Here is a 23,337-nt window from a genome sequence, read left to right as displayed (position 1 = left end):
CTATTAAGGACTTATATCCAGGATATATTAAAAAACAACAATACTCAAAACTGAATATTAAAAAAAAAACCTAATTCAAAAAAAAATGGGCAAAACATTTGAACAAAAACTTCATCAAAATGTATAAATGGCAAATAAACACGTGAAAATATGCTGAACATAATTATTCACTAAAGAAATACAAGTTAAAACCACAATGACATACCCCTATATATTTGCTAGAAAGGCTAAAATGGAAAAATAAAGAAAATCGGGCAATACCAAGTGCTGACAAGGACACGGAGCTGCTGGAACTTTCGTTCATTGATGGTGGGAATGCAAAATGGTACAGCCACTGGGAAAAGGGTTTGGCCACTTCTCATAAAAATAACTGTACAGCTCTCTGTACCCCACGCGGTCTTGTTGCGGAGTCGTTGCTGGACGCAGTCCCTTCCCACTGTGGTCTGTAGTGCTTGCAGCTCTTCTCTTTTAAGATGCCTGAGGAAGTGCACCATGGAGAGGAGGAGGTGGAGACTTTTGCCTTCCAGGCAGAAATTGCCCAACTTATGTCCCTCATCATCAATACTTTCTATTCTAACAAGGAAATTTTCCTTCGGGAGTTGATCAGTAATACGTATGATGCCTTGGACAAGATTCGCTATGAGAGTCTGACAGATCCTTCCAAGTTGGACAGCGGTAAAATTGACATCATCCCCAACCCCCAGGAATGCACCCTGACTCTAGTGGACACAGGCATTGGTATGACCAAAGCCGATCTCATAAATAATTTGGGAACAATTGCCAAGTCCGGAACTAAAGCATTCATGGAGGCTCTTCAGGCTGGTGCAGACATCTCCATGATTGGACAATTTGGCGTTGGCTTTTATTCTGCCTACCTGGTGGCAGAGAAGGTGGTGGTTATCACAAAGCACAATGATGATGAGCAGTATGCCTGGGAGTCTTCTGCTGGGGGCTCCTTCACTGTGCGTGCAGACCATGGTGAGCCCATTGGCCGGGGTACCAAAGTGATTCTCCATCTTAAAGAAGACCAGACAGAGTATTTAGAGGAGAGACGGGTCAAAGAAGTGGTGAAGAAGCACTCGCAGTTCATAGGTTACCCCATTACCCTTTATTTGGAGAAGGAACGAGAGAAATCAGTGATGATGAAGCAGAGGAGGAGAAAGGGGAGAAGGAGGAAGAAGATAAAGACGATGAGGAGAAGCCCAAGATTGAAGATGTGGGATCAGATGAGGAGGATGATAGTGGGAAAGACAAGAAAAAGAAAACAAAGAAGATTAAAGAGAAATACATTGATCAGGAAGAACTGAACAAGACTAAACCCATTTGGACCAGAAACCCTGATGACATTACTCAGGAGGAATATGGAGAGTTTTACAAGAGCCTTACTAATGACTGGGAAGACCATTTGGCAGTCAAGCACTTCTCTGTAGAAGGTCAGCTGGAATTCAGGGCATTGCTTTTCATCCCCTGTCGGGCTCCTTTTGACCTCTTTGAGAACAAAAAGAAAAAGAACAACATCAAACTCTACGTTCGCCGTGTGTTTATCATGGACAGCTGTGATGAACTGATACCAGAGTATCTCAACTTCATCCACGGTGTGGTTGACTCTGAGGATCTGCTCCTCAACATCTCCCGAGAAATGCTTCAGCAGAGCAAAATCTTGAAGGTCATTCGCAAAAATATCGTGAAGAAGTGCCTTGAGCTCTTCTCTGAACTGGCAGAAGACAAGGAGAACTATAAGAAATTCTATGAGGCATTCTCTAAAAACCTAAAGCTTGGAATCCATGAGCATTCAACTAACCGGCGCCACCTTTCTGAGCTGCTGCGTTACCATACCTCCCAGTCTGGGGATGAGATGACTTCTCTTTCAGAGTATGTGTCCCGCATGAAGGAGACCCAGAAGTCCATCTATTACATCACCGGTGAGAGCAAAGAGCAGGTTGCCAACTCCGCTTTTGTGGAGCGAGTGCAAAAGCGGGGCTTCGAGACAGAGCCTATTGACGAGTACTGCGTGCAGCAACTCAAGGAGTTTGATGGGAAGAGTCTAGTCTCCGTTACCAAGGAGGGCCTGGAGCTGCCTGAGGATGAAGAGGAGAAGAAGAAAATGGAGGAGAGCAAGGCCAAGTTCGAGAACCTCTGCAAACTCATGAAAGAAATCTTGGATAAGAAGGTTGAGAAGGTGACCATCTCTAACAGGCTAGTGTCTTCACCCTGCTGCATTGTGACTAGCACCTATGGCTGGACAGCCAACATGGAGCGGATCATGAAAGCCCAGGCCCTTCGGGACAACTCCACAATGGGCTATATGATGGCCAAGAAGCACCTGGAGATCAATCCTGACCACCCCATTGTGGAGACGCTGCGGCAGAAGGCAGAGGCGGATAAGAACGACAAGGCTGTCAAGGACCTGGTGGTGCTACTGTTTGAAACAGCTCTGCTCTCTTCTGGCTTCTCACTGGAGGATCCCCAGACTCACTCCAACCGCATCTACCGCATGATCAAGCTAGGCCTGGGCATTGATGAAGATGAAGTGACAGCAGAGGAACCCAGTGCTGCTGTTCCTGATGAGATCCCCCCTCTTGAGGGTGATGAGGATGCCTCTCGCATGGAAGAAGTAGATTAGTTCTACCTGCAGACCTTGAGCCCTCTGTATAGTGTCCCCATGGCTCCCCAGCAGCCGGGAGTGGCCCTGTTCACCTGGTTCCCTCTGCTGTCTAGTGGTTTTTTTTTTTTTTCTTCCTCCTGTCTTTGAGGCAGGAAAGAAGGCCCTAAAGCCCTATCCCTTCTGATTATTTGACAAGGGGTTTGGATGTGTATTGTGTTTTTTTTGTTTGTTTATTTTGTTCTGAGATTAAAGTATGCAAAATAAAGAAAAAAAATAACTGTACACTTACCATATGACTCAGCAATCAGATCATGAAGTATTTAACCAAGTGAAGTAAAAGTTTATATTCGCACAAAAACATGTTCGTGAATATTTAGCCAAGTCTTATCTTTCAGAGCTCAAAACTGGAAACAACCCAAGTGCTACACAACACGTAATGGATACATCTGTAATGTTCTATACTGCGATCTATCTATACAATGGAATACTATTTAATAATAAGGCATAAATTACTATGTACACACAACTGGGTAGATCTCAAATACATTGAAGTAAATGAAGTACACATACCCCAAGGTCTACTACATGTTGTAGTATTCCATGTATATGACACTCCTGAAAAAGGAAAAAGGAAAAAAAAAACTTTAGAGACAGGCAACAGGTAAGTGATTGCCAGGGAATGAGTGTGAGGAACAGGATATCTACAAAGAAGACATGGGGAAATTTTCTTAGAATGATAAAACTATTCTATATCTTTATTAGGGAGATGGTTATATAATTATATGTGTTTGTCAAGTCTTGCAGAACTATACGCTAAGAAGTTCATTTTACTGTATAAAAATTACATTCATTTAAACATGGAGAAAGAAAATGTATCATTCTATTTTCAAATGTAACATTATATTAATGATTGAACAGAGTCCGGAAAGTGCACATTTTCTTTTCACCTTCCTCTGGGGTAATAACACAGCCTGGGGGAAGTAGGCATGAGCATTGCACCAGATTGAGAACTGGTGATGCAGAAATAATGATGTTCCTTCTTTCCCTTCCAGTGACAGCCCATTGTAAACCACAGAATTCTAGAATGATGGTAGACATGAACTGATGACTGACCTTCACATGTCCAACCCAGGGCCTGAAGCAAGAGCCAGACTGTGTGATGTCCACCATTCAGGGGAGGCAGTTAGAAAGGCATGCTTGACCCTGACGTGGAGTTGAGCTGAAACCACAGCTGCAGAATGCTTAGAATTCAAGTGCCCCACCCAGGTAGATGCCAGTGGTGAGGTAGGTTTTAATGACATGTCTCCCCTTTTGAAGCCATTTCAGTGCTGTGAAATGGGGAAGTGACGGAGAGAATAGTAGTAGTAATCACTGGTATTTATTGGGCATTTCTATCCGTTTGCTTTATACACCTGATCTTATTTAATCCTCATGGCTACTTAGGAGATCAATGGGACTATAATCTACTTCTCTTAAATAAGGAAAACAAGCTATAGAGATGTCAAGTAGGTGTCCCCAAATCACACAGCTAGCATATGGTGGAGCCTGTATTTGAGCCTGGGCTCTGAATCTGGTTCTCCTCAAACAAGGGATGAAAAATAAGAAAGTCCGTTGTGTCTTTGTTTAAAAAATTCTTTTAAAGTGTTCTTGGAAGTGCCCGAAAAGCCAGTGCAGCCAATGCTAATGGCTCCCAACCCTTATTATTAATGTCATATAGATACATATGCATACTTTAATTTAAAGTAACTCCTTGCCCTCCTCCTCTTTGTTACTATTCTTCTCCCCGCCATGCACCAGCCAAATGGTGTACCAGGCTGTGTAGCTAACACTTGCATAATAACTTAAGATCCCACAACCCCTCTATTTATCAGGCAACAATATTACCAAAAATAACCTCACAAGTAACTAAAGAGAGGAAGCAAGAGGTGGGGGGAGAATCTGTCAATATGTTTGGAAATGTACAATGAAGAGCTAGTGGAACAGGTTTAACTCTCTGAAGTCACACCTTTGGGACATTTGGAATAAACAAGTGTCCATTGGGCCATCCTACGGGACGGCTGCAGAACCTGGATCGAGGCCAAGTGTAGTGAGATGGTACAGGGTTTCAGCTCTACATTCCCAAAATGTGGCATGTGGCAGCAGCAGCTATGACAGAGAGATCCAGAAAGAGAGGTGAGCATCGCAGTGTCCAAATGCATTTGCTGGAAAGAAGCTGCGGGCACCCCTCTGGGGCCTGGGCCACACTCAGCTCAAAGTCCTCCAAGAGTTCCTTCTCTTTCCTACTGCTCTTAGGTTCCCAAGGTTGACATTGAAAGTCCCCCCACCCCACAGCACTTCTCAAGGTCAGCGGGGAAGCAAAAATGGCCACTGGTGACATGCTTCCTCCACACATTCCAAAGGGATGAGTGGCAAGAAAAAGTGGCAATAGCTAAAGCAGCTCTTTCAAAACCTGCCCCGTCGTCCCCCAAGTTTGCAAAATATCGTCAGTACTGATGAACTAATGAACTACAAGAATATGTCAAGCATGGCTTTCATGCAGGCAGCTCTGTCAAGATGCCGAGCAGTGAGGCCTGCGGTATGGCTGTGCCTCTTCCAGGTACAGCTTCAGTGAGTTTTATCTCAGCCTGGAACACAAAGTGTGTTCTGATACTAATACCGATAAAAGCATAAAGGCTGGCACCATCTGCCATGGCAACTATCAAGATGGCAGGTGCTTTTCATCAGCTTTATCTGAACTTTGCATTAATGGGAATTCAGAGACTGTGGGTGCATTTTCAAAAAAAAAAAAAAAAAGGACATTAAAATGATAGCACTCCTCTGAATAGAACCAACTCATCAAATATCAACCTATTCTCACAGCCTTTCTTTCTCTTGCAAGGAAAATAAGAGGGAAGGAATCTTGCTGTGTTTTTGTTGTTGTTGTTTGATTTGGGTTTTCTTAGGAACCACTCTGGTTGTCCTATGATTTTATCCAGACCACTCTCAAGGGCTCCGTCCCTGGGAAGTTCATCAGGGAGGGCTGTCACCTCCAGGCAGTCCTCCACTGTTGCAGCAAAGAGAATGTGAATGTGCTGTCTCTGAGGGCAGGGTGTGCAACGAAAAAGTGTGAGTGTCCAGAGCCTGCTATAAGTAATAAAAGAGGCATTTTTTAAAGAAGAAGACAAAGAAGGAGGAGGAGGGAGATTGAAAGAAAGAGAAAGAGAGGGAGAAAAAAATCATGCTCCAATAGGACTGCCTGTGGTACTGGGATATATACATATATATTTGTAGTTTATGGTTTATAGAACACACCCCTCTCTGCCATTCATTAGCCACAGGAGAACAGGACGACTCACTATATCCAGAAAAGATGCTAATAATTTCAACCCGTGAGCTGAGTTATGTTGGCTAGGAAAGCATATAGTATGTATAAAAATACATGATGGTAATAGCAGGTTATGTACACGATACTGTTCTGCTTCTCTGGTTTATTGTATATTATTTTCCAAAGGATGTTTCCCTCCTTTTTCACTTGTTAAGTCTTTTTTCTTATCTATCTACCTATCTTTTGTCTATATATAAATGTATTGATTTAGAAAGTTTACTAAGTTTTCTTACTTTATCTTATCTAAGTAAGATGCATGGGATTTCAAATAACATTTTTTATTAATTCCATATTTTTAAATTTCTCTGTTGCATAGATGTATACAGACACATAGAGCATGGAAACAAATATATGTGAAACATCGATATACATATGTATATATCATGCATACTCACAATTGACCATTCATGTGTACACACACAGTCTTGCACGTAGCCTCGGAATAAAACCAACAGGAGCGTGTAAATGAGAAAGGCATGAACACATGATGGGTATAGAAAAACATTTAAAGTAAAAATCTTCATAGCTACACCAATGACTACCAGAAATTGGAAAGAGCCCTTTGAAAAGAATTTTTTCACCCTGAAAGGGGGAGAAGAGGAAAATCAAAACCAGAGAGGATGAATAGTAAAATCTAAAAGAGCAGCACCATGGAGGGGCCAGGAGCTCTTTCATGAAACTTGAGCTGGACCACTGACCTCCAACTGGCTCAGGGGCTCAGGAAGATAGTGTAGAGAGCATGTCAAGCCTGCCCAGGCAGGTAGAATAATCCAACTGCAGCTGGTCACACAAAGAGAGTTCTGTGAGAAACTCTCTCGCTTTCCTGATCGTGACCAGTGGAGGGTGGCTTCTTCCCCCAACATACCACAGGAATATTGTCCCCCAGAATTTCTCTATATGAGATTCACTCCCAGGGATGTTTCAAATTTTCTGAAAGAAAGAAAGAGAGAAAGAAAGAAAGAAAGAAAGAAAGAAAGAAAGAAAGAAAGAAAGAAAGGAAGAAAGAAAGGGAAAGAAAGAGAGGCAGGGGAAAGAAGGGGAGGGGAGGGAAGGGGAGGCGGGAGGAATGGCCGCCTGTACAAGAGTGAGGGTGTACAAGAGTGAGGGTGTACAAGAGTGAGGGCATGCCTTGCGCTGAATCTCATGCAGCATTACAGGGTGAAATCCATGCTTCATGAAGACCTACTGAACAGAGATTTGCTTTAATTTTTAGTTTACCCAATTTTCTACCTTTCACACAAAAAGGAAGAGGGTGGGCCATATTTCAAGAAACAAACAACTGCATTTCAAACACCTTCATATGAGCATCAATGTCTCATTTAATCATTTATAACTTCCCTTAGCTGCCTCCATGGATTCTCAGTATGAGGGATTATTTTAGAGGTGGGAAAAAGTGTGTAAACTCCATACTATTCATTAAAAAAAAAAAAAACAAGTTTTAATGGATCATTTTGTTATAATAAATGAATACATAACCACTTAGTCCTAACAACCCAATTAAGTACTAAATAAACAAGTTTATGTTTATAAAAGGGACCCAAAAAGGTAAAGGCATATAAAAAGAAATGCTGTTACACATTAGGAGCAAATCTCTAGCAATAGGATATAAATATAAATCTTATCAGAATGAGATGGCTCAGAAAGGGCAAGCTGAAAGGATGGAAACTGAAAGACAATCGAAAGAAGTGTCTTAAGCAGCAGAAAGTATCTGGAGAACAGGGTTCCAATCCTGGCTTCTATGTTCACTGTGCATTCTTGTATGGGTCACATATTTTCTCTGATCCTTGAGGTCTCCTTTAAGAGTGGGATTGAATTTTAGTCTCTTTTGAACTTTTTTTCTTAAGATTTTATTTATTTATTTATTTATTTGGACTGGGGTGGAGGTGCAGGGGAAGAGGGAGAAGCAGGGAGCATGCTGAGCAGGGAGCATGCCTGGGTCTCCATCCAATGACACTGAGATCATGACTTGAATGGAAGGCAGACGCTCAATTGACTGAATCACTCAGGTGTCCCATCTCTCTTGAGCTTTTAAAATAAAATACAAAAAACTGATACAGGGTCCTATGTAGAAGGGGCCAATGTTTTTGTTTATCCAATAAGGACAACAGAAATAGTCATATTTATAGCTAGTATTTCATAAGAGATGGGAAATTGGAAACCTCTGAACAAGAAGACCTAGCATCAAATAAAAAGCAGTCCTTCAATTTGAAGGAACTTACTTTTAAGGAAATCTCCTCACTTTTATCCTTATTTTTCTCATTTTACCATAAACCAGTAAAAACTTTGTTCCAGGCTTATCCCCATCCATGTGTGGGCATTTGAGAATGATTGAAAGTGATATTCCTTTCTATTGGAAACACCTCTGTGATTTGAAATCTTGATGTCTTTTCTAAACTCTTACCTCCAAGTAAAATACCAGCCAGTCGCCTGGAGCCCTAATATTTTGCTGATAAACAGTGAGAGCTGTGTTACGCTCCCACACAAGGCAGCCTTGGGAGGGAAACACGTGAAAAGAAATGTTTTCATGTGTACAATAAACAGACCTCTAAAAATTTCATATAAACTCCCTTTTTTGGTATTACTGATTATTTTAAAGATACCATAGGAATTTTTTATTCAAATTGAAACCTTTTCTTAAAAAAGGAAGAATTATATTTATAAAGCAAATAATAACCTATTAATTTTTCTTCTGTGTAAATCTGCATTTTTATATACTGGGGTTACTTAAGCAGGGTCCACATGTATCATTAAAGATAATCTGATAAAGGCCAGTTCAGTACTATGAATTTATTTACACTGAGGGTCTAATTATATTTCCCATGAATAGACACCTCGACTATAAATCTCCTCAAAACAGTAATACATGTAAGTATTTCAAGGTACTAGAAAAAGCATAAGACTCAGAACAATAATAACTGAAATAATAGCTAATACACACTGAGTACATATTAAGTACCAGGGGCTTTATGTATGATCTCACTCAATCTGCAAAATATTCCTATAAAATAGATTAGGTTAGTATCCCCATTTTACAGATGACTAAATTGAGGCACAGAGAGAGTAAACAACTAGCTTCAGTTGAGGCAACAAGAAAGTGGTAGGACCAGAATAGAAGAACAGAGAGTCAGACTCCAGAGGGGTGCTCTTAGCCATTCTGCTGTCCAGCTGTGAAGAGTTTCTGCACCACCACGTGGAAGGGGGCTACATATGGATCAGTGGTGGAAGATCTCCCTGGAATGATTTCATGAAGGTGCCATCATTATGCATCACAAGCCCCCATGGAACAAGAAAGATGGCAATGTAATTGCATTTGCCTGCCTTTCCCAATTGGCTGAACTAGATTAGTGATCCTATAATACTCACGCATGATGATCCCCTGAGGTTCTTGCTCAAGATGCAAATATCCAGACCCCACCATCAGAATTTTGGAATCTCTCTGGCTTAGATAAGTGGAAACAATATGTAGAAATTTCATAAGCCAGAGAAGGTTCATGTTTGATTCTCAGACCTCCATTTCCTACCATGGCATGAATGGCATTCCTGAATAGCAGAGGCCCCTTCAGCTGAATCCATTCATCATACTACCTAATTTTCAAAGACGTCCCTGGGTTTCTTCAATGTAGATGTTCTTTTTTTTTTTTTTTTTGTCTTTGTAAGTTTTATTTATTTATTTATTTATTTATTTGTTAATTAATTTATTTATTTTTATTTTCAGCATAACAGTATTCATTATTTTTTCCACCACACCCAGTGCTCCATGCAATCCGTGCCCTCTATAATACCCACCACCTGGTACCCCAACCTCCCACCCCCTCCGCCACTTCAAAACCCTCAGATTGTTTTTTAGAGTCCATAGTCTCTCATGATTCACCTCCCCTTCCAATTTCCCCCAACTCCCTTCTCTTCTCTAACTCCCCATGTCCTCCATGCTATTTGTTATGCTCCACAAATAAGTGAAAGCATATGATAATTAACTCTCTCTGCTTGATTTATGTAGATGTTCTTTTGACCTGACTTAGGGACACCCTGAATCAGATGGTGTCCAAGTTTCATTCTAGCTCCTGCTCCTTGAATTTATCCTCCTAACTAATATTTCACACTGACAGATCTGCACACATCTCTGTCTCTCTTATTCATTCATTCATTCATTCATTCATTCATCAGATATGTCTTGCTCAACCGATTTGTCAACCCCCAACTGAGCGCTGGGGATTCAACAATGAATACAGCAGTTTCATTCTTGCCCATATGGACCCGATGGTCTAAAAGGAAATAGCTGCCTTAAGAGTTGTTAGAGATCTGATAAAGGTTGTAAACAGTCAACACAAGTTGCAAAGGAGCATATAGGAGGGGGATGTGTCTGTTTTAGGCATGTTAAGTTAGGATATGCTGTTAGTAATAGAGTAAGCACCCAAACTCAACCCAACGAAAGTTTCTTTCTTCCCTGTGCTCTCTATTCAACATAGAGGTTTGCACTCCACCTTCAGGTTGACCGAGATTCTACTGTCTAGGATGTTGTGTATCTTCACAGAGGAGAAGAGAAAATCAGACATAAGCTTTCCCTGCTCATGGAATTGCTATGTGCCTCTCCCACTCTCCTTTCATTGAGCAACAAAAAGTCACTCTATGTAACTATAAGGGGCTAAGAAATACAGAGGAGCAACAAGAATGTTTAGAGAGCATTATTGCAAGTCTCTGTCCAATAATCTTGTCTGGGTCAGAAGAATAAGAGGGGTTTCCCCTGAGGAAGTAAGGTTTGGAGTGAGACTTGAAGGCCAGGTGAAGGGGTAGGATGATGGCAGCAGTGCGGAAGGGGGTTAGAGAAAAAGCATCACGTGTTATGGGAGAGCAACCCATTTATGTGAAGTCCTAGCAGCAAGAGAGAGCATGGCAAGTCGAAGGAACTGAAGGTTTGTAATTTGGCTAGACAGTGGAGATTAAAGCAAAGATGAAGGGATTCTAAGACAGACAGGAAGTCATTGAAAATTCACTTATTTTAACAATCATTTGGGATAATCAAGTTGTGAATTTTGTTTGCTGGTAACCCCTGAGTCAAAGTAACTATGAATGGTATTTATTCTAAAAAGAAGTTTTGAGTGAAGCCATTGTAAGATGTTCTTAGAAGTAAAATATCATTCCTTATTCATATTTCCTAATGGGCCCAATCAAGTGATAATCTGTTAATTACCAAATACTAATCCCTAAAACAGTGGTTTCTCTATCTTGACTGCCCACTAGAATCCCCTGGGAAGCCTTTAAGAATCCCAGTGCTCAATTAAGGCAGAATTTCTGGGTGTTGGACCCTGGCATCAGCCATTTTAAAACTCCCCAGGTTATTCCAATGTGCAGCCAAGGACGAGAATGACAGCTCTACAAGCTTTCAGGAACAGTGGTTCTCAGTGGGACACTAAGTGTGAGAAGGCATATGGAAGCAACCTGGGGACTTTTTGGAACTACCCCTCACCCAGATTCTATGAAGCCTCTCCCCCTTGAGGAGAAGGTACCCACTGGGAGAAAATCACAGTGGGGAGTGGAGGGCACTGTTTTTAATAGGATTCTGTTATATATCTCAGATGTGTTAGAGATATAAAAAAGTTGAGAACAACTGATCTAGAGTGTCACCATCAAACGGAACTTTCTGTGATGATGGAAAGGTTCTATAATCTACATTGTCCAATATGGTTGACACCTGCTATGTGTAAGAATTGAGCACTTAAAATGAGACTGATCTGATTCAGGAACTGAAAGCTTAAATTAATTAATTATTTTTTTAAAAAGATTTTTAAATTTTTTTTTTTTTTTAAGATGGGCTCCATATGCAGAGTGTAGTCTAATGCAGGGCTTGAACTCACAACTCTGAGATGAAAACCTGAGCTGAGATCAAGAGTCAGAAGCTCAACTGACTGAGCCACCCAGGCACCTTTTAAATTTTATTTTTATTTTATTAATTTAAGTTGGATTAGAAATAACCAAAAGAACCTAGCTGCTAGTATATTTTATAGCACATAATAGAGCCTGAACCTAAAATGTTTGTCTTAATTACACCTGACAAGTACCACACGTGCATGCATCTATTGCTTAAGAATACTATATTTATGATCCATCATTTTTCTATAGGAAACTCCATCTTTCAATCAAGGTGTGTGGGTAGATATTTTGGATTGTTTGTTCTTTTAAATTCACTTCCTAATATGAAACAACAATTACTTCCCCCTTGATATTTACACAATAGAGAGCTACCTAGAAGCTTCACGGTCATTTAGTCTAGAGCCATGATCTCAACTTATCGAAGGGAGCTGGGCAAGTAAAATAAATGAGCAGAATGTGTTATTTGCATATTATACCCAGAGAAATAGCATTCTTTGCTATTTCAAAGCACAAAGAAATATGCTCTCTGCCATTTTTCTGGGAACACGGGCCTCTCTGTCTAGCTATTCTGTCCCTATCGCCTCTCCTAGCCGACTATAGACTTAGCCCCTCATATCCAGAATGCAAAAGTAGAGAAAACTTGAAAGGTCTGGGATCCCAAGGTAGGAGTGGTTGGTATTTGGCAGAATCAGAAACACAGTAGCAGGATAGAACTTTAAGGCTGGACGAGACTTTTGAGGTCAACAAATCCAAGGGCCTTGGAAAAGCTACCTAACTTTATCATGCTCTAGTGTTTTCCTCTATAAAATGGGACTATTCATCTCTTTACTATACTTGTCTGAGGTCTTAGAACTAACTAGTGCCAGATCCAAAGCTAGGCCCTCATTAACTCTGTGAGTTTCCTTTCCATTAAACTCTTACCCAAGCTTCTTGCAATGAGTCAATGAAGTCAGATCCATGGACATACTTTGCAAGCTATAAATTTCTATACTAACGTCTATTATTATTGTTACTGCTTATCTCAAAAAAAAAAAGCCATAGAGTATTCAATTTCAAGTACTTATCATTATAAATTAGTTGTTCCAAACTCTATCAACTTATAACTGTCATATAAGTTTCTCACATTGTTTTTAGCTGCTAATAACAGAAACCTTATGTAACAGTGGCTTCAAGAGGAAAAGGTTATCATTTGCTCATGAAAATGAAATCCATACTGGGAGACTGGTAGAGGCCACCAACATGTTAGTCCATTCAACAACTGAATAATCTCCAAAAGCTAATTTGGATTTCTCATCTTAGAAGGCAAAAGTGTTTGGGATTTTTAGATGACAGCTTTTCTTTATCTTACTTTCTTTTTTTTTTTAACTGTCTTAGCTCACATTTAATTAATTTATTATTATGTTATGTTAGTCACCATACAGTACACCATTAGTTTTTGATGTAGTGTTCCGTGATTCATTATTTGCATATGACACCCAGTGCTCATTGCAATCTGTGCCCTCCTTAATACCCATCACTAGGCTAACCCATCTTCTACCCCCACCCCTCAGAAATCCTCAGTTTGTTTCCCAGAGTCCATAGTCTCTCATGGTTCATCTCCCCTCTGATTCCTCCCACCCCCACCCTTCGGTCTTCCCTTCCTTCCCTTAATGTCCTCCATGCTATTCCTTATGATCCACATATAAGTGAAACCATTTGATAATTGTCTTTCTTTGCTTGACTTACTTCACTTAGCATAATCTCTTCCATTTCCAACCATGTCAATGCAAATGGTGGGTATTCATCCTTTCTGATAGCTGAGGAATATTCCATTATAAATACGACCACATCATCTTTATCCATTCATTTGTTGAAGGGCCTCTCAGCTCCTTCCACAGTTTGGCTATTGCGGATATTGCTGCTATGACCATTGGGTTGCATGTGCTCCTTCTTTTCATTACACCTGTATCTTTGGGGTAAATACCCAGTAGTGCAATTGCTGGATCAGAGAGTAGCTCTACTTTTAACTTTTTGAGGAACTTCCACACTCTTTTCCAAAGTGGCTGCACCAACTTACATTCTCACCAACAGTGTAAGAGGGTTCCCCTTTCTCTACATCCTCACCAACATTTGTTGTTCCTGCCTTGTTAATTTTTGCCATTCTAACTGGTACGAGGTGGTATCTCAATGTAGTTTTAATTTGAATTTCTCTGAAGGCTAATGATGTTCAACATTTTTCCATGTGTCTATTAGCCATTTGTATGTCTTCTTTGGAGAAGTGTCTGTTCATGTCTTCTGCCCACTTGTTGACTTGATTATTTGTTTTTTGGGTGTTGAGTTTGAGAAGTTCTTTATATATCTTGAATACCACCCCTTTATCTGTAATGTCATTTACAAATATCTTCTCCCATTCCATGGTTGCCTCTTAGTTTTGTTGACTGTTTCCTTTGCTGTACAGAAGATTTTATCTTGATGACGCTCCAAAAGTTCATTTTTGCTTTTGTTTCCCTTGCCTTTCAAGACAGAAAGAAGTTGCTGTAGCCAATGTCAAATAGGTTACTGCCTATGTTCTTCTCTAAGACTTTGATGGATTCCTGTCTCACATTAAGGTCTTTCATCCATTTAGAGTTTTTCCTTTGTGTATAATGTAAGAGAATGGTCGAGTTTCATACTTCTGTATATACCTGTAGATGACAATTTTTCTGATTTTGGGGAAAAAAAAGGCATTTGATTCTGTCTCTGCCTACCACAGGAAGTTACGGGAACTTCTGTTTTTTGGACACAGTTCCACAAAGTGATGACTTAGAGTAACAGAGAAAGATCATACGATGTCCCGTAAACAATCTAACTGTAATCCAACCATATATATACAATCCAACGCCACTGCCTATTAATCTTTTATAATATTTCTAGTTGCCTGATAATAGGTTTCTGGAAGTAGAAATACCGAATGTAGACATGTATTGTTAAAATGTCTTCAGAAAGGTTGGAACCACTTGTAACACCAGTAGAGGATGAAAGCATTTCTCACCATAAAATCACCAAGGTTGAGAATATTATATTTTTTCCCCCAAAGATGGAAGTGAGGGAAGGAGAGGGATGCAGAATTTGTCATTGAAATATTGTTTTATTTTTCACCCTTTGAATCATGAATGAGTAGCCATGAAAGTAGTTCAATGAGGGTCATCATATTGTAATGGAGGTGCCGTAAATCAACCCCATAAAATGGTCTGTCATCAATAAGACAAGAAAATCATTGAAATCCAGAAGTTTTGTCAAAAGACAGCTTAAATGGTATAAAATAGAATCTTAACTGTATGTGTTCTTCAAAATTTTGTTGGCTTATTTTGATACTCTCATCTTTCTCTCTGTCTGTCTTTCTCTCTCTCTCCCTCTCTCTCTACACACACACACACACACACACACACACATACACACACAATCTTTTAGGAATCATTGGATAAAATGTTAAGCTCTTCCTATCCAGATGCTTCTACTAGTTTCATATTTACTAAAAAAAAAAAAAAAAAAAAAAAGAACAGTGTACTAACCAAATGATTGCAAGTCATTAGGATTTATCTGATTTTTGAGATCAAATTGGCAGATTAGCTGACTGTAGTTGATAAAAGAGTTCCAAATCCCCAGTTGCTTTGGCACTTCTGGAATGAATATATATGTCTAAAAGGAATACAGCTATTTCCAACATGAAGGCTTTAAACACATTTACATTTTACCATTATTACATGAATATATTCAAGAGAATCATAGAACTGGTATAATGGTTTGTGATTGGGTGAAGTTATTTAAGCAAAACTTTAAGGAGAAATTGAACTTTACTTAGAATTTTAAAAATGGAGAAATGAGATTTAGATGTTGGGAAGACATTAAAACATATATTTGAGATAACTGCAAGGGAGAGAAAGAGACAAATATAAGAAAGAAGGCCAAATCGAGTAGAGGTAGGTGGGTGACAAGGAGGCAGAGACATGGCATAAGATCATTTCAAACAAACAATTTTTTTTTTCTCAGATTGTGTGAGGTTTTCAAGAGCAAGAGTGGAAGTTTTATTTTGACTAGAGCCTGGAAGGGCCACTGCAAGAGTAAGTCACTGGATATCACAATCTCAGTGCCGGGCATGAGAAATTATTTTGACAGCCATGTGCAGAATAAGTTGGAGTAGCTAGAGACTGTGTATTGAGTCGAGAAAGAAGAACATTCCAGTAATCCAAGAAATAAACTGGAAACTGGATGCAGTAGAAACATAGGGAAAATTCGAAAGACTCCAGGTACATCAGAAAATGGCACAGGAAATAAGCACAGCAGCTCACAGAATAGGTCTGTTGGGAGCAGTGTTCTCTTTTGGGTATGGCACCAACATGCGGCAGGCTTCTTTGAGCATGGCTATTGGAAAACTCTAGCCATTTGCCTCCTACTTCCCCTCATGAGTTCATTAGGGCTCTCTCATGTCTGAATGTCTCCAAACACTTCTTGAACCCATTTCTATCTTCAGCAGGCATGGTTTTTAGTGTAAGTAGTTGCCTTTTGCAGGTAACTGTTTGTGACCAAAGACAGATAGGAAGGAACTGCAGATCACCCGGAAGTTTGGGGCTTAATGGGTCATTGGATAATAAAGATAGCATGAAAGAAAAAAGAGGAGGGGAAAAGTCCAGCAGCTGAAGAATAGGAAACGGATTCGTGGCTGCACAGGCACGGAATGCAGGTCAACAACAATTATTGCGTTACAATGGAGGGGGCTGGAGGAGAGTCTCCATTTGGAATGCAGTGAGAGCAGTCCTACAAGACGGATCGCATTAATATGAAAAGAATATTATTGAAATCAAGAAGGTACAACAGAGGGCAACCAGAATGATACAAGGACTCAAGGACCTTAATTATTAACAAAGGTAGAAACATAGTTGCTCTACTTTCCTCCGTTAAAAAAAAGAAGAAGAAAAAGAAAGAAAGAAAGAAAGAAAGAAAGAGAAAGAAAGAAAGAAAGAAAGAAAAAGAAAGGAAAAGAAAGAAATGTAAAGTGAATTCACCAAAAGTGTCCTCAATTCCAGGGTAACAGAATAGAGAGAGATTTGCAAGGACTAAAAGCCAAAGAGAAAGAAAAAAGAAGGGCTGTGTACTTAAGCCCAGAAAGAACATGGTATTAAGTAAGTTTTAGAGGGATTTCTTTACAAAAACAGAGGTAAATTTACAGTGCAAACTGCTATGCAGGTTCAGATTGCTAATATGTGTGTACTGTACCTATGCATATGTGTATTTATACAAATACTATATATTTTAAGGAGATAAGCATTACAAAGGGAAGTAATTATGGGGTGGCACAATTGCAGACTCAACTAGACTTACAGGGATTTCCTGTTCTAAAATTTCCTGTGTTCCCTAACCCTTCCATGTAATTTTCGGTGTTTTGAGTGCCCACTGGCAATACAGACTAAACACTGAAACAACCTAGAATGATATGCAAGTGAAACTTACAGGAATATAAATCTGATCTCGAGCTGTCAAATCACCACTTGAAATACAGTATATGGACACTCAAAGTAAGGAAACTCTGAAGAATGCCTTCTAAGGAATAAACCACAGAAGCATTGAAAAATCCATTTACCCCAGTCAATAGGTACCGAACCCACACAGAACTCACCACAGAGTCTAGTATTTTCTATGTTTTGACTATTGTTACAAAGCAACAATATCTCTTAAACTCCTATCATATACCCTGAAATCTATTTTGCAACGTGAAATAAAACAGAAATGTGAAGACGAGTCCCTTTTTCCCAGAAGTTACTAGTAAGCTATTCTTGCTCACAGCTGTATCCCCAGGACTGAGTGTGGTACCTGTCACTTGGTAGGTACTCAATAAATCAGGCATAATAAGGGGACACCATTAGCTATTTTTGATGGAGAACCTACTAAAAGTTGGGCTTTTTGGATATCTTCTGAGATTTAATCTTCATGAAGACTGTGAAGTCCATGGTTTAATCCCTAGTTTACAGAGGCACAGAGAAGCTAAGAACATCCTCTGAGGTCACACAGCCTGCAGGGAGCATACATAGACCTGTGCACTTTCCTCTAAGCCACTTTACGTTCCTTAATCTAGTTGTGAAAACAAGATAAATGCATTTGAAACAATAAGAGACGCAAAATGGAAAATACTTAAAAGCTTGATAGGATGGCACAGACTCCACAGATTCAGAGCAGACACAGCCTGGAGTGGTCAGAAACTTCTTAGAAGCAGGATCACGGAATGGGCCTTGAAGGATGAGAGGAGCAGAAGGAAAGGTCACTCAAAACCAGCTGTGTCGTTAGCCGGTTGTGAAGGTTAATGGTTGCCAAACCTGGCTGGGCAAGTCTGAATTAGCATTGAAAAGAACCACCGGTGTAGAAAACTGGTTTGCGTATTTCCCCTCATGGTAATCTCTCTGTGATGGGAAGAGGGGAAAATGTTTAAAAACACTGACTCCAGACTTCTGAATTTCTGAGGGAAAGTTGGTAGAGCTTGCAATACAAAGAAGGCAATGTTTTATACTACTTACTCCTTTCTATTTCTGCCTAAGGTTTCAGCTGAGCCACGTCAAGGAGGAGTGGTAATTTCAAAATGTTAGCAGTGCTTTGTGCTGCGAAAACTATGCTGTCCTACACGGCAGCCACTGGCCATGTGTATCTGTCGAGCTTTTGAAAAGTGACTGGCCCAAACTGGGATGTGTCACTAAGTGTAAAAATCCCTGTCAATTTTTTATGAAAAAAAGTTTATTATTTTTATATTGGTTACATGTTGATAATATTTTGCATGTATTGGGTTAACTATAATATATTTTAATCATGAATTTTACTTGTTTCTTTTTTCTTTGCTGATGTGTCTACTAAAAAATTTTAAACGACATATGTGGCTTGCGTTATATTTCTATAGGTCATACATTAGTTTGCTAGGGCTTCCAAAACAAAGTGGGTAGGACAGGGTGGATTAAACAGCAGGAATTTATTTTCTCATAATTCTGGAGGCTAGAAGCCGAAGATCAAGGTATCAGCAAGACTGGTTCCTTTGGGGCCTCTCTCCTTGGCAGGTAGATGGCTCTTCTGTCTTTACAGGGTCTGGTGTGTGTGTGTGTGTGTGTGTGTGTGTGTGTCCTAATCTCTTCTTCTTATGAGAACACTCTATACGGATTAAGGCTCACCCTAACTACCCGATTTAACCTTCATTACCTCCTTAAAGACCCTATCTCCAAATACAATCACAGTCTGAGGTACTGGGGTTAGGATTTCAACATGAATTTTGGAGCTACCCAGTTCAGCCCATCATAGGTCAACACCTTGCTAGAAGGAAGGGGGGTGCAGGAAGATGTTTCTGATTGAGCCTGGTACCTTTTGAAGTGTTTTAAATGAGTTTTAATGTGGGCCTGAGGCAAGAGGCAAGAAGGCACAGAATTCTTTTGAGACTTAACTGAATGGGAGATCGAGGCAGAGACACAGAGTCGACAAGCTAGATTGAGGAACATGGATGGGTGTGGGAACAGGAAAGTCCGAGAAATGATTAATAGCATCATTGGAGAGCAGAGATGCAAGAAAAGGAAAATTGCCAGTGATGCATTCTGTTTGGCAAGAATTCCAAGGGAGTTTTAAGAGCAGGAATGTCGTCTCGTACTTAATATGCTTGTACTTGGCTGGGACGGCAGCACGGAAGCCTTTCTATGACCAGCTGTGCTATAGCACCTGCCACAGCAGCTACAGCAGCAAAGCAGGCCACCTCTCTGTGCAAGTCATTGCCTTGAAAACCCAAAACGGAAGGGACAGTGTGGGACAGAAATGAAGGAGCAGCCGCAGAAGTCTCGAAGTCAGGGGAATCAGGAATTCAGCTCGTAAAAGGAACTGGAGAAATAGAAGAAAGGTGAGTTGGTTGAGATTCTCCATCAGTGTTGGCCTGAAGCTCCTGGGGAGGTGGGGGAGAGTTCGTGGGCTCCTCCCATCTGGGGAATGAGGGCTAGAGCCCATCTTATTTCACTATTAAAGAGAGTATAAGGGGAATACCTAGGTGTCTCAGGCGGTTAAGCATCTGCCTTCAGCTCAGGTCATGATCCCGGGGTCCTGGGATCAAGTCCCTGCTAGGCAGGGAGCCTGCTTCTCCCTCTGCCTGCTGCTCCCCCCTGCTTGTGCTCTCTCTCAAATAAATATTTTAAAAGAGAGAGAGAAAGTATAAGGCCACAAGGCTGAAGGATGGGGGGGATGTCCTGATGCCTGGATTTACACACATCATCTCATTTGATTTTCGAAAACAACATGTGAAGCCAGACAACTCTACCTTACCACTTACCAGACCTTACCACTTACCAGTCCCATTTTGCGGATGAAAAAACGGAGGCTCAGAGGATTTGCATGATATTTGGAATGAAAACACCAGACATATTTGGTGCTATTGTAGCCCTCCCATAGCTCTCTGTCATATTCACCTCAAACAGCACACGCGTGCACACTCACACACACACACAGCCTGCTGGACCAGTGTATGTGGGCTGGATGCCTAATACTCAGTTTTATGTCAGAATCTCTCACAATCCATTGTTTCAGCCTATAACTTCATGTATTATCCAATTCTAAACACTTCTGGTGGGGTAACAAAATGAATGCCAGGAAATTATCCAGAAAGTTCATGTTAAATTGAAAAATATTTTTGTTTACTTTGTTTTGGGGGTTATTATTTTACTTATTTATTCATTTATTTTATTATTATTGTTATGTTCAGTTAGCCAACATATAGCACATCATTAGTTTCCGGTGTAGTGTTCAGTGATTCATTAGTTGTGTATAATGCCCAGTGCTCATCACCACATGTGCCCTCCTTAATACCCAACACCCTCTTACTCCATCTCCCCACTCCTCTCCCTTCTGTAACTTTCAGATACAGACACTTCTCCAAAGAAGACATAAAAATGTATGGGGCACCTGGGTGGCTCAGTGGGTTGGAGTCTCTGCCTTCGGCTCAGGTCATGATCCCAGGGTCCTGGGATTGAGCCCCGCATCAGGCTCTCTGCTCAGCAGGAGCCTGCTCCCCCACCCACCTCTGCATATTTGTGTTCTCTGTCTGTCAAATAAATAAATAAAATCTTTTTTTTTTTTAATGGCTAACAGACACATGAAAAAATGAATGAAAAAATGTTCAACATCACTCGGCATCAGAGAACTACAAATCAAAACCACAATGAGATACCACCTCACACCAGTCAGAATGGCTAAAATTAACCACTCAGAATACGACAGGTGTTGGCAAGGATGCAGAGAAAGGGGAACCCTCTTACACTGTTGGTGGGAATGCAAGCTGGTGCAGCCACTCTGGAAAACAGTATGGAGGTTCCTCCAAAAGTTGAAAATAGAGCTACCCTATGGCCCAGCAATTGTACTAGGAAAATATGTTTTAAAAATACCAGCTACATGTGTTTTACAGGTATTTTAGCAGAGCTATGGCCTAAATTGGGTGAAACATCTCAGCATCTCAGATCTGTTATCTTTTTTATGGGGATTTTTGCCCTAGGAAAAGATTTGGAGAAAGAAGATTCATTGGTTTAAATTGTATCAAGAAGGAAAGAGGATGCCTTAAACTTTTTCTCCCTCTGTCAGCATGAAAATGAAAACATACAAAGTGGGGGGGAAAGGGAACTTTCATTTAGTGATAGATTAAAAAATATTGCTAAGCATAGTTCTCTTTATTTGATACTCACCACCTTCCTCCCAGCATGACTTGTTCATAAATCCCCTCTCTGAGCCAAGGAATGGTGCCACAAATTGTGAATGGAGGTAATCTGACTTACCTTAATGTCTTTCTCTAGGTGGTTGTTTTCTTATTATTTGTAACTGACACATGGTCATCAGGGTGCTGCACTAACATTTTCAGATCAATCGTAACTAGGAAAACATAACCTATAGACATCTTTTTCATGACTAACCAGCCAAATATTTAGTGATCTGGTTGAAGAGTCAAGCTCTAGAAAAATTATAGGCAGAAAAAGTCACATGAGCATTCTAGACCAAAGGCAGTTTCCATAGGTCTCCAGAGAAAAATATGGGACATTTGTGAAGAGTTCCCAAGTCTCCTCACTCTAGTTCTTGCTACTCAAAGTGTGATTCGCACACAGACCAGCAGCATCAGCGTCTCAGGTGAGCTTGTGTGAAAAGCCGGTTCTCAGATCCCATGTTAGAAATACAGATTCCGGGGCACCTGGGTGGCTCAGTGGGTTAAGCCTCTGCCTTCGGCTCAGGTCAAGATCCCAGGATCCTGGGATCGAGTCCCGCATCGGGCTCTCTGCTGAGCAGAGAGCCTGCTTCCCCCTCTCGCTCTGCCTGCCTCTGTCTACTTGTGATCTCTGTCTGTCAAATAAACAAAGAAAATCTTTAAAAAAAGAAAAAAAAAAAAAAAAAAAAAAGAAATACAGATTCCGAATTGACGCTTTAAGGCATCCACAGCTGATATAGTTGGAAGTTTAAAGAGCACTGCTATAGGTAATTCTCAGATACAGCCCCTAAATCCTGACAGAGCAGAATTTTAAGCCCCAGCTACAACAATCTTTGAGATTGGAATCATGGGCAGACTCTTCGGGAAGTACTTTGTAACTGAGAGCAAACGTCTGTGTCCCACCACAGTGCTGGGTGGAATCACGGCTGGCTGAGATCCTGCACCGACTCTCACTTCATGTGATGGCTGAAATTCCACAGCAGGCACCCAAGCTAGTCTTCAGGGACAGTGTCCACAGAACCAAACAAATTTCCTGGCACCGCAGTCCGGAGCCAGAGAACTGGGACTGACCAATTACTGCTCAGTGGGGAGAAGTGAGTATAGGGGGTGTGGGGATCTGAGAATAGGGGCAGGAGTGAGGAGGGGCAGAAACAGAACCAGTGGGAAAGCAGCTTGGGTGTGCTAGACAACCAAGGACGGGTCACCAGCCTTTAGAGAGAAGAGACCGGAACACAGCGGGAAGGGGTAAAGTTGCCTTTCTGAGGTTAACTGAATCACACAGGACCCCCGAAGTCCAGATGACAACACTCTCCTAAGAATAAACGGCCTTCTTGGCTTTCCTAGAGGAGATGGCACAGTGCGACATGAGTCCCCAGGCCACCTTGCACACAATTCTGCGTTTCCTGACAGCTTTTAGGGCCGAGGACTTGCCCTCAGGCCATGGGTCTCATCAACACTTATATGCCAATTCCAAAGTGACCAGTGTGGGAAGAAAAGAGCCAACTGCCTGATACATTTCAAAAATGACAATCATCATCATCATCATCTAAAGGTCTTTTAACCTGTTAACGATTCACCGACAAACCCTGAGTTTGCCTTTATTGGAAGAAATGATGCTGGGGCCAGAATGGAGACTACAGATTGATTGATTTTTTTAATTTAATATTTGTTCATGGGGAGGCTGGCTTTTTTATTGCGGCGGCACCTGCTAGTGCCATTATAGTTACAAGGCCTGTTGGAGAGGCTTTATGGTGAAGGCTTATTTCTATTATAAATACTGGTTGGGGCTGG

At 40.8% G+C, this 23,337-nt stretch overlaps 1 pseudogene across 1 annotated transcript; it reads left to right on the top strand.

Annotated features, from left to right (window-relative positions):
* The first annotated feature begins 392 nt into the window (after window positions 1-392).
* LOC309841760 (heat shock protein HSP 90-beta pseudogene) lies at window positions 393-2,879 on the top strand (annotated as a pseudogene). Its single transcript has one exon. The product of its transcript is annotated as a heat shock protein HSP 90-beta pseudogene (transcript).
* The last annotated feature ends 20,458 nt before the right edge of the window (window positions 2,880-23,337 follow it).

This window comes from Mustela nivalis (assembly GCF_964662115.1).
Source record: "Mustela nivalis genome assembly, chromosome: 1".
NCBI classification, from domain to species: domain Eukaryota; kingdom Metazoa; phylum Chordata; class Mammalia; order Carnivora; family Mustelidae; genus Mustela; species Mustela nivalis.
Note: the sequence above shows the minus strand (reverse complement) of the source record. Positions and strands in the feature narration are given on the sequence as shown.